Raw genomic sequence first — 10167 nt, 5'->3', positions numbered from 1 at the left:
AGAGAGAGAGAGAGAGAGAGAGAGAGAGAGAGAGAGAGAGAGAGAGAGGAGAGAAAGAGAGAAAGAGAGAAGAAATTGATTGATTGATTTGGGCTCCTGCAACTCAGCAGTTTAGACCAAATCTTAAAAGAGTTCACAGTAGAAAGCACCAATTTATTTGGGAGATCCCAGATGACAGGGCTTTACACTGTCTCCCCCAGGTGATCATGGAATCTCCTTGCCAAGCATCATTTCAAAAATGATAGAACAGTAATAGCTTAAAGAAGGGCCCAAAGGAGAGCATCCTAAATGTCTCATGCCTTAGGTAGTGGTGGGAAGACGGCTAGGAATGCTCTAAGACAAGAGGCTTCACGAGGTGTGAGCTGGAGATACTGATGGAAGGAACTTCACAAAAAGTTCATAAGGACCAATGCTGAAGTGATATATAATCTCTGCAGGGTCAAGGGGGGAGCGGGGAAGAAAGAAGAGAACTGGAATTGTGTGTTTACCTAAAATGGCCGAATTTTAAATTAGAAGTGACTAAGATACTAAAAGTACCAAAGTTGCAGTGTCCTTAGAAATGGCAGGTTAAGTGCAATGAGATTTACATTGATTTCTGTTAAAAGAGACAGAAAGAGAGAGATTCTTATGAAACAGAAGCACAGAGCTTATCCAGTGAGTTAACAAATATAACCTTCTCAGTAGGATTTTCTAGCATCATTTTGTAACTTCTGCAAATGACCTACATCTGTCCAATAATAGACAAGATTTTGGAATTTAGTTGCCCAGTTACCATTTAACACAAAAGGACATCATAAATGAAGATGCATATTATTGTAATTTTATGTGCTCTTGATAAAAGGTAGATAGTTAAAAATAATATTTTAGGTTTGCCCTACTATTATACATATACATACGGTTTCTAGGATAGTATTTTTTAAAGTAAAAATATAAAATGGCTATTTTTTATTAAATTTATTCATCACTGTTACTTCAGAAACAAATGAGCAAAATCACATACTACTCAAATCCCTCCAAAATCTGGTCCCTTCCTCTCTGAGGAGTCACCTCTATGCCAGGCCTCTGCTTGGAGCACTGGACATATACCTGGTCATGCCACACTGCAGGCCCTTTGCTCAGGAGCTCTGCTCCCTGCTCCCCATCAACACATGGTCCCTCCCTCTTTATTTGTAGCCCTCCCCCCCCTTCTCACTTGCTCTTTCTCTCCTCCTCTCAATTTTTTACCTGGTGAAAATCTATTTCTTTATGTTTAACTGAAGTGCACAGAGACTAAATAGGCTTTAATTTACCCTGAAATCGGCATGCCCTGGTTTGGTCTTATATCAAAGGCTATGCCCCTGTACTACATAGGCTCCTGCAACTCAGCAGTTTAGACCAAATCTTAAAAGAGTTCACAGTAGAAAGCACCAATTTATTTGGGAGATCCCAGATGACAGGGCTTTACACTGTCTCCCCCAGGTGATCATGGAATCTCCTTGCCAAGCATCATTTCAAAAATGATAGAACAGTAATAGCTTAAAGAAGGGCCCAAAGGAGAGCATCCTAAATGTCTCATGCCTTAGGTAGTGGTGGGAAGACGGCTAGGAATGCTGTAAGACAAGAGGCTTCACGAGGTGTGAGCTGGAGATACTGATGGAAGGAACTTCACAAAAAGTTCATAAGGACCAATGCTGAAGTGATATATAATCTCTGCAGGGTCAAGGGGGGAGCGGGGAAGAAAGAAGAGAACTGGAATTGTGTGTTTACCTAAAATGGCCGAATTTTAAATTAGAAGTGACTAAGATACTAAAAGTACCAAAGTTGCAGTGTCCTTAGAAATGGCAGGTTAAATGCAATGAGATTTACATTGATTTCTGTTAAAAGAGACAGAAAGAGAGAGATTCTTATGAAACAGAAGCACAGAGCTTACCCAGTGAGTTAACAAATATAACCTTCTCAGTAGGATTTTCTAGCATCATTTTGTAACTTCTGCAAATGACCTACATCTGTCCAATAATAGACAAGATTTTGGAATTTAGTTGCCCAGTTACCATTTAACACAAAAGGACATCATAAAAGAAGATGCATATTATTGTAATTTTATGTGCTCTTGATAAAAGGTAGATAGTTAAAAATAATATTTTAGGTTTGCCCTACTATTATACATATACATACGGTTTCTAGGATAGTATTTTTTAAAGTACAAATATAAAATGGCTATTTTTTATTAAATTTATTCATCACTGTTACTTCAGAAACAAATGAGCAAAATCACATACTACTCAAATCCCTCCAAAATCTGGTCCCTTCCTCTCTGAGGAGTCACCTCTATGCCAGGCCTCTGCTTGGAGCACTGGACATATACCTGGTCATGCCACACTGCAGGCCCTTTGCTCAGGAGCTCTGCTCCCTGCTCCCCATCAACACATGGTCCCTCCCTCTTTATTTGTAGCCCTCCCCCCCCTTCTCACTTGCTCTTTCTCTCCTCCTCTCAATTTTTTACCTGGTGAAAATCTATTTCTTTATGTTTAACTGAAGTGCACAGAGACTAAATAGGCTTTAATTTACCCTCAAATCGGCATGCCCTGGTTTGGTCTTATATCAAAGGCTATGCCCCTGTACTACATAATCAAGAGCCATATCTACTGTGAAAACTTATCTGAAAACCCAAAGAGAATAGGCGTGTGATTTTGTCTTTTGTGTTCCCTGTGGTCTACATGTCTTACATTGTTCTTGTTCTTGCTGCATGTGTTTAATGACTGCACATAATCCTTAAGGACAGAGGTTGTGTCTTATTCATTTTATCTGCCCCCAGCCTAGCACGGTGCCCACATAACCTCACAAGTATTATCCACCCCAGTTAGCTATCTCATGAGACATACTGTATGCTGCTTCCACCTTTTCAAACTCTTTGACAATCCCCACTCTAAAACAAAATAATGCCATGTGCTCTTTCTGCTGTTGTTGGTTCTTTGCAGCTTATCACTGAGACTTGGCTTGAGGCTCCCATTTTAAACTTTGAAAATCTGTAACTGGTTCAGTTATCCTAATTCTTCTTAACTAGAATCTTATTTGACTTCTTTTTTAACACCTTGTAATTTGTTGAAGGAACCCCACTTTTCTTCCTTGCCAATGATTTTCACATTAATAAAATGACCAGAATTGAAAACCTAATAGAAATCACTAAATTAGTATCTTTCTCTGACTAATGGAAGCAGTTGGCACTAAGATCTGACATTCTCTTGCTATGCTAAAATATAACCCAGTGTTCTGATTTTACTATATTTTTTGGAAATTTAGTTTTCATGTCAGATCTCAATATATAAACATTTACAGAAGAACTAATACCAATTCTTCCCCAAATTTTCCAAAAAGTTGAACAACAAGGAACACTTTCTAACTCATTCTATGAGGCAAGTATTATTTTGGTGCCAAAGCCAGACAAAGACACCACAAGAAAAGAAAACTACAGAACAACATCCCTTATGAACATAATGCAAAAATCCCAGAAAAAATAGTTGGAATGTGAATTATTAAGCAGTATATGGAAAGGATTATACACCATGACCAAGTGACATTTATTCCTGGAGTAAAGTATTGGTTCAACATGTAAAAAATGATCAATGTAATATACCACATTAAGAGAATGAAGAAAAAACCAATTCCTAATCTTAATTACTGCAGAAAAGGCATTTGACAAAATTTAACACTCCTTCATGATTTAAAAAAAGAAAAGTCAACAAACACTCACACAGGAATAGAAGAAACTACCTGAACATAATAAAAGCTGTCTATGAAAAATCCAGCGTGAAATTATACTGAGTGCAGGAAGACTGAAAGTTTCTCCTATGAAAAGGATCCTTTGTCCTATATGATCAGGAGCAAGACAAGGATATCTTTCACCATATCATTAAACAGAGCACTGCAAGTCCTAGCAAGAGTAATGAGGCAAAGAGAGAGAGAGAGAGAGACAGACAGAGAGAGAGAGAGAAAGAGAGAGAGAGAGAGACAGAGACAGAGAGAGAGAGAGAGAGAGAGAGAGAGAGAGAGAGAGAAAAGAAATAAAAGACATCTAAATTGGACAGGAAGAAGTAAAGTTATCTCTGTTCATAGATGATATGGTTGTATATGAAAAAAATCCTAGTTTCCACTAAAAACAAAAGTTAGAGCTAATAAACAAATTCAGAAAAGTAGCTGGATACAAAGTCAACACACAAAATAAATTGTATTTCTATACATGAACAATAAACAATCTGAAAAGGAAATTAAGAAATAATTCCATTTACACTATCATCAGAAAGTAAAATAATTAGGGATTAACAACGAAGGAGGTGAAAATTTTAAACTTCAAAATACTTTTTAAAGAAAAAAGACATAAATAAATGGGAAGACATTCCAGGTACACATATCAGAATACTTAATATTGTTGAAATGTCAGTACTACCTGAAGTTATCTACAGATTCCTAGCAATCCCTATCAAAATCCCAATGTGGTTTTTTGCAGAAATAGAAAAACTGATCCTAAAATTCATATTAAATACCAAGGAACCCCAAATTGCCAAAACAATCCTAAAAGAGAAGAAGAACACTGGAGAACTCACACTTCCTGATTTCAAAACTTACTGCAAAGCTGCAGTAATCAAAACTACATGGTACAGGTCTAAAGGCAGGCATATAAACCAATGGGAAAGAGTAGAGTCCAGAAATAAACCCTCACATATATGGTTGAAATGATTTTCAACAAAAGTAACAAGACCATTCATTCACTGGAGAAAATAAGTCTTTTCAACTAATGGTACTGAGAAAACTAGATAATCCTATACAAAATAATGAAGTTGGACCATTTCCACACAATGTATACAAAAATTAACTCAAAGTGGATTGGGACCTAAACATAGCACACAAAACTGTAAAACATTTTTAGGATGCCTGCAATTATCATACTAAAAGAAAAGCAGAGAAAGAATGGACTAACATGAAAGACCTAAGAATTTTCCAAATGGATGAAGTTATTAATCTACAGACTGATGAAAATCTGTAAACTTTAATATCATCATAGTAAAACTGCTGAAAACCAAAGACAAGAAAAAGCTATCAAATGCTGACAGAGGGAAAGGGGTCCTATTTCAAAGAAACAAAATATAGAACTGGAATGGTGACTACCCAAATAAACTATGGATGAATATTTTTCTGATCTCTTAATTCAGAAACATTTTCTAGAAATTTCTAGAAATAAACAGTCTACTAGGTTCAGACCTAAAAAACTGATATTTTTGGAGAATACGAAAAATGAAACACAGACCCACATTTGGTTTGTTTTATTATAGCTCACATCATTCCACTGCCGACCTTGCATGCTAGTGATCCAGAGGATATACATGTGACAATGAATTCAGGAGTGGAAGCACTGTCCTCCTGGAGAAGCAACCGAACTTTAAACTCCAAATACCTGCTAGGAATGAGGCACCCAACATGCATATCAGAGAAGTAAGCCTCAGGCTTGCTGCCTTTGTATGGTAGGCTTTGGGGTACGGAAAAGGGGCTGGAATATGTTCAAACATGCAATGTTATCACTCAAGACTCATCCCCACACATGTATGGGGAAACATCAACTGTGTCAGTTCTTATCTCCACATGGTATTACTTTCTTCATTGTCATGCATATTTTAGAAATAGGTGCATTAGGCCTTGTCATGTACTAACCTAAAAGAAGAGTATTTTAAAGGAAAAATCAGTGTATATAGTACATAAAAAATTAGAGTGGATTATTAAAAAATCCCCCACAAACACACTTTTTTCTATTATTCTCTTCCTGTTTTTATTTTTTAAATTTTTTATTGTTGTTAGCATATTGAATTGTACATATTTGTGAGGTACAGTGTGTTGTTTTAATACATGCATATATTGTACAATGATTAACTTAGAGTAGATAGCATATCTATCACCTAAACATTAATCTTTTCTTTGTGGTAATTGCATTCAAGATCTTTTCTAGCTATTTAGAAATATACAGTGTAATATTATGAACTGTAGTCAGCCTAGAGCACCAGAACTGATTCTTCCCATCTCCCTATAACTTTGTGTCCATTGATACACCTCTTTCCTTCCCCTCCCCTCTTCCCTTTGAGTTTTTTTCTAGATACTTATACTAAGAAGTAGCCAACAATGTTTTCACTGGTTAATGTATAAAAAATTCATAGGCCACTATTATATTAATAATATATTTTATGATTTATGTGTTAAATATTGTTCCATTCATAAATTAAAATATGTACAAACATCAAAACACCTATTAATCCATTAAAACTGGGGAATCTAAGAATATAGTTACTGTCATGGAAAATGCTTATGATTAAATGTTAAATGAACAAAGGAAAATACCATGTACACATAAAGATGGCAATTTTGTTCAATAAGTGTAAGCAAAAATGCATATTTTAATGAATATATAATATATGCACTCATAAAAACACTAACCATAGATATACTATGACTGTTTCTATGCATTTTATTTTTATATTCTACACTTTACTAAATTCCTAAAATAAAAATACAATGAAGTCACATATTTTAAAATATATCTTTTACCAACTCTATGCAAATGGAGATATTTGTTTTATTTTCTAGAAAACGATATGCCAAAAAGATTTTCAAAAGTCAAGTAAACATGGATATATGCTCTCAGAAAGTGGAGTTTGAATAATATTTTTTGGGGAAAAATACACTAAATACTCAACATGAGAAGAATCTTCACATTTTAGATAAATTCAAATAGCAAATAAAATTATTTTTAAGATCTTACAACTTATTACTAAAAATAGTACTTGCTACATATCATCTATATATTTTTCTAGATGTTAAATAATACTAAGAATAATGTAATTCTATTTTACTAAGCACTGTTACCAGTTCTTCCTTCTTATTTTATTCTATTACATTAATAATTTGTTTTATTGTAGAAATCACTGGTCTTGATAAAGTCTTACATTTAAAGAAACAAATATTTAAGAAACAAAACTTTTATATGCATTTATTCTATTACATTAATAATTTGTTTTATTGTAGAAATCACAGGTCTTGATAAAGTCTTACATTTAAAGAAACAAATATTTAAGAAACAAAACTTTTATATGCAATTAATATATTTCCATATTATTAACATTTTAAGTTAAATGTAACAGATATTTTCATTAGAGACTTTTCATTAGAACATTGAACTTAAAATTTGAGTATTCTGTTTCCAAAACACGGTGACAAATATAAAGTTATAAAATGATTATATTATAAAATATTTTTCAAATAGTATTTCTTATACTCAAGAACTGAAAATATAATGCTTTATCTTTTCTACTGCTTTGCAAATTACTCAACACTTACAGAATATATTGCTGTCACGACTGCATGTCTGCTTAGATACTATGAGCAGTATTTTAAGGAATAATAATCATCATGGCTAAATCCTAAGGGATATAAATATTTGTCCCTTTTTAACTTTGAAACTAATTTCACTGAATGTTAACGGTGGAAACCTCTTTTTAAAAAAGTTTATCTATTGTGTATCCATTAAATTGGGATAATTGAGTTACTGACTCTAATAAAGGTTTGCTTAGAATTAATTTAATAAAAATAAATTTGAAAAACAGAAGTGAACATTTCTTTTAAATATTGTCCTATTTTCTAAATTCCTAAATTTTGTATATTAAGTTTTAACAGCACCAATTTAGCAGTAATTTGTAATTTATTTTCTTCAGTGATATCCTCTTTTATTTGTTTTTATTTGTAGTGTCATTTTTATTAGGTAACCAAGGAGTTAATATTTCAGCATGGTAATAACCAACTAAAACTGTAATATTTTTCTGTCAAAATCAAAGCAACAAAAATACCTTTTTAGTTAGTAACAGTATTGCCCAATACTACAGATTACAACTAACTGAGAATACCTGTAAATAAGAATTTCTCAACCATCACATTATTGACACTTAGGGATGGGTAAAGGTTCATCGTGGGGTGCTGTTCTATGAATGCAGGACATTTAGCATCATCTCTGGCCTCTGCTCTCTAGATGTCAGTAACATCTCCTTTCAGTTGTGACAAACAGAAATGTGTCCCGAAATTACCAAATGACCCCTGGCTTGGTCAAAAGGTAGGGGATTGCCCCTGGTGGAGAATCACTGCTGTGAGAAAATAAATGTATGCAATTCTTAGGTGGTGAATGCCTTGGCATTTGGTGATTGGGTTAGCCTAAGATTCGAATTAAGTTTTATGGACCTGAGTCAAACTTCTTTTTAAATAATATTATCTCATCTCACTCATTCTGAATCTAGCCTAGTAGAGAGCAAGGTGACCCATTTTTTGGCATTATCAATTTTGTTTTTTATTTATTTTCTTTTAACATTTATTTGTGTATATTTGTGGAGTACAGTGTGTTTTTTCAATACATGTATACACTGCACAATGATTCACTTAGTGTAGATAGCATACTTTTGTATCCATTAGTCCACCAATTCTACTCCCCCCACCTCCCCTCCCATCGCAGCCTCTGGTAAACATTACTCTACTCTGTACTTTTATGAGAACCATTTTTTTTTTTAAGATTCCACATGAGTGAGACCATGCGGTATTTGTCTTTCTATGCCTGAGATAAGCGTGGTTTCCAGTTCCATCCATGTTGCTGAAAATGATAGGGTTATCATTTTTTTAAATAGCTGAATAATATCACATTGTGTGTGTGTGTGTGTGTGTGTGTGTGTGTGTGTTCATTCATTGATCCATTGATAGACACTTAGGTTGATTCCATCTCTTGGCTATAGTGAACAGTGCTGCAATGAATGTGGGAGTGCAGGTGTCTTTTTGATATACTAATTTCATTTCTTTTGAGTATACACTCAGTAGTGGGATAGCTAGGTCATAAGGTAGAACTATTTTTAGTTCTCTCAGGAACCTCCATGCTGTTTTCCACAGCGGCTGCACCAATTTACATTCCAACCAGCAATGTAGGAGAGTTCCTTTTTCTCCACATCCTTTTCAGCATTTGTTAATTTCTCTCCTGTTGGTACCAGCCATTCTAACTGGAGTGAGATGATATCTCATTGTGTTTTAATTTGCATTTCCCTAATGATTAGTGATTTTGAGCATTTTTTCATATGTCTGCTGCCTTTTATATGTCTTCTTTTGAGAAATGTCTGTTCAGGTCCTTTGCCCATTTTTAAATTGGGTTATTTGTTTTTTTGCTTTTGAGTTGTTTGAGTTCCTTATATATTATGGATATTAGCCCCTTGTCTGATGTGTAGTTTGAAAACACTTTCTCCTATTCTGTAAGTTGTCTTTTCACTTTGTTGATAGTGTTCCTTGCTCTGCAAAGCTTTTTAGTTTGATACAGTCCCATTTATTTATTTTTGCTTTAATTGCTGGTACCTTTGTAGTCTTGCTCAAAAAAGTGCTGTCTACACTCATTTTGTGTACAGTTTTCTTTAGGTTTTCTCCTAGTAATTTCATAGCTTTGGGTCTCAAATTTAGGTATTTGATACATTTTGAGTTGGTTTTTGCATAGGGTGAGATATAGGGGTCTAGTTTTAATCTTCTGCATGTGAATATCCAGTTTTCCCAGCATTATTTATTGAAGAGGCTGCCCTTTCCCCAATGTGTATTGTTGGCACCTTTGTTGAAAATCAGTTGGCTGTAAGTATGTGGGTTTATTTCTGGGCTTTCTATTTTGTTACCATTGGTCAATTTGTCTGTTTTTATGCCAGCACCATGCTATTTTGTTTACTATAGCCTTATAGTATATTTTGAAATCAGAAATTGTGATTCCTCCAGCTTTGTTCTTTTAGTTCAAGATTGCTTTAGCTATATAGAGTCTATTGTGATTCCACACAAATTCTAAGATTGTTTTTGCTATTTCTCTGAAGAATGTCATTAGTGTTTTGATAGGGAATGTGTTGAATGTGTAGACTGCTTTGGAGAATATGGACATTTTGATGATGTTAATTCTTCCAAATCATGAACATGTGATATATTTTTATTTATTTCTGTCCTCTTCAGTTTTTTTTCACTAATTTTTAATATTTTTAATTGTAGAGCTCTTCCACCTCTTCAGTTAAATTTACTCCTAGGAATTTCATTTATTTGGTAGCTATTGTGAAAGGTATTACTGTCTTGATTTCATCTTTGTCTATTTCATTATTGGCA

Source organism: Galeopterus variegatus, unplaced genomic scaffold (assembly GCF_000696425.1).
Source record: "Galeopterus variegatus unplaced genomic scaffold, G_variegatus-3.0.2 Scaffold4305, whole genome shotgun sequence".
In the NCBI taxonomy this organism is placed as follows: domain Eukaryota; kingdom Metazoa; phylum Chordata; class Mammalia; order Dermoptera; family Cynocephalidae; genus Galeopterus; species Galeopterus variegatus.
Note: the sequence above shows the minus strand (reverse complement) of the source record.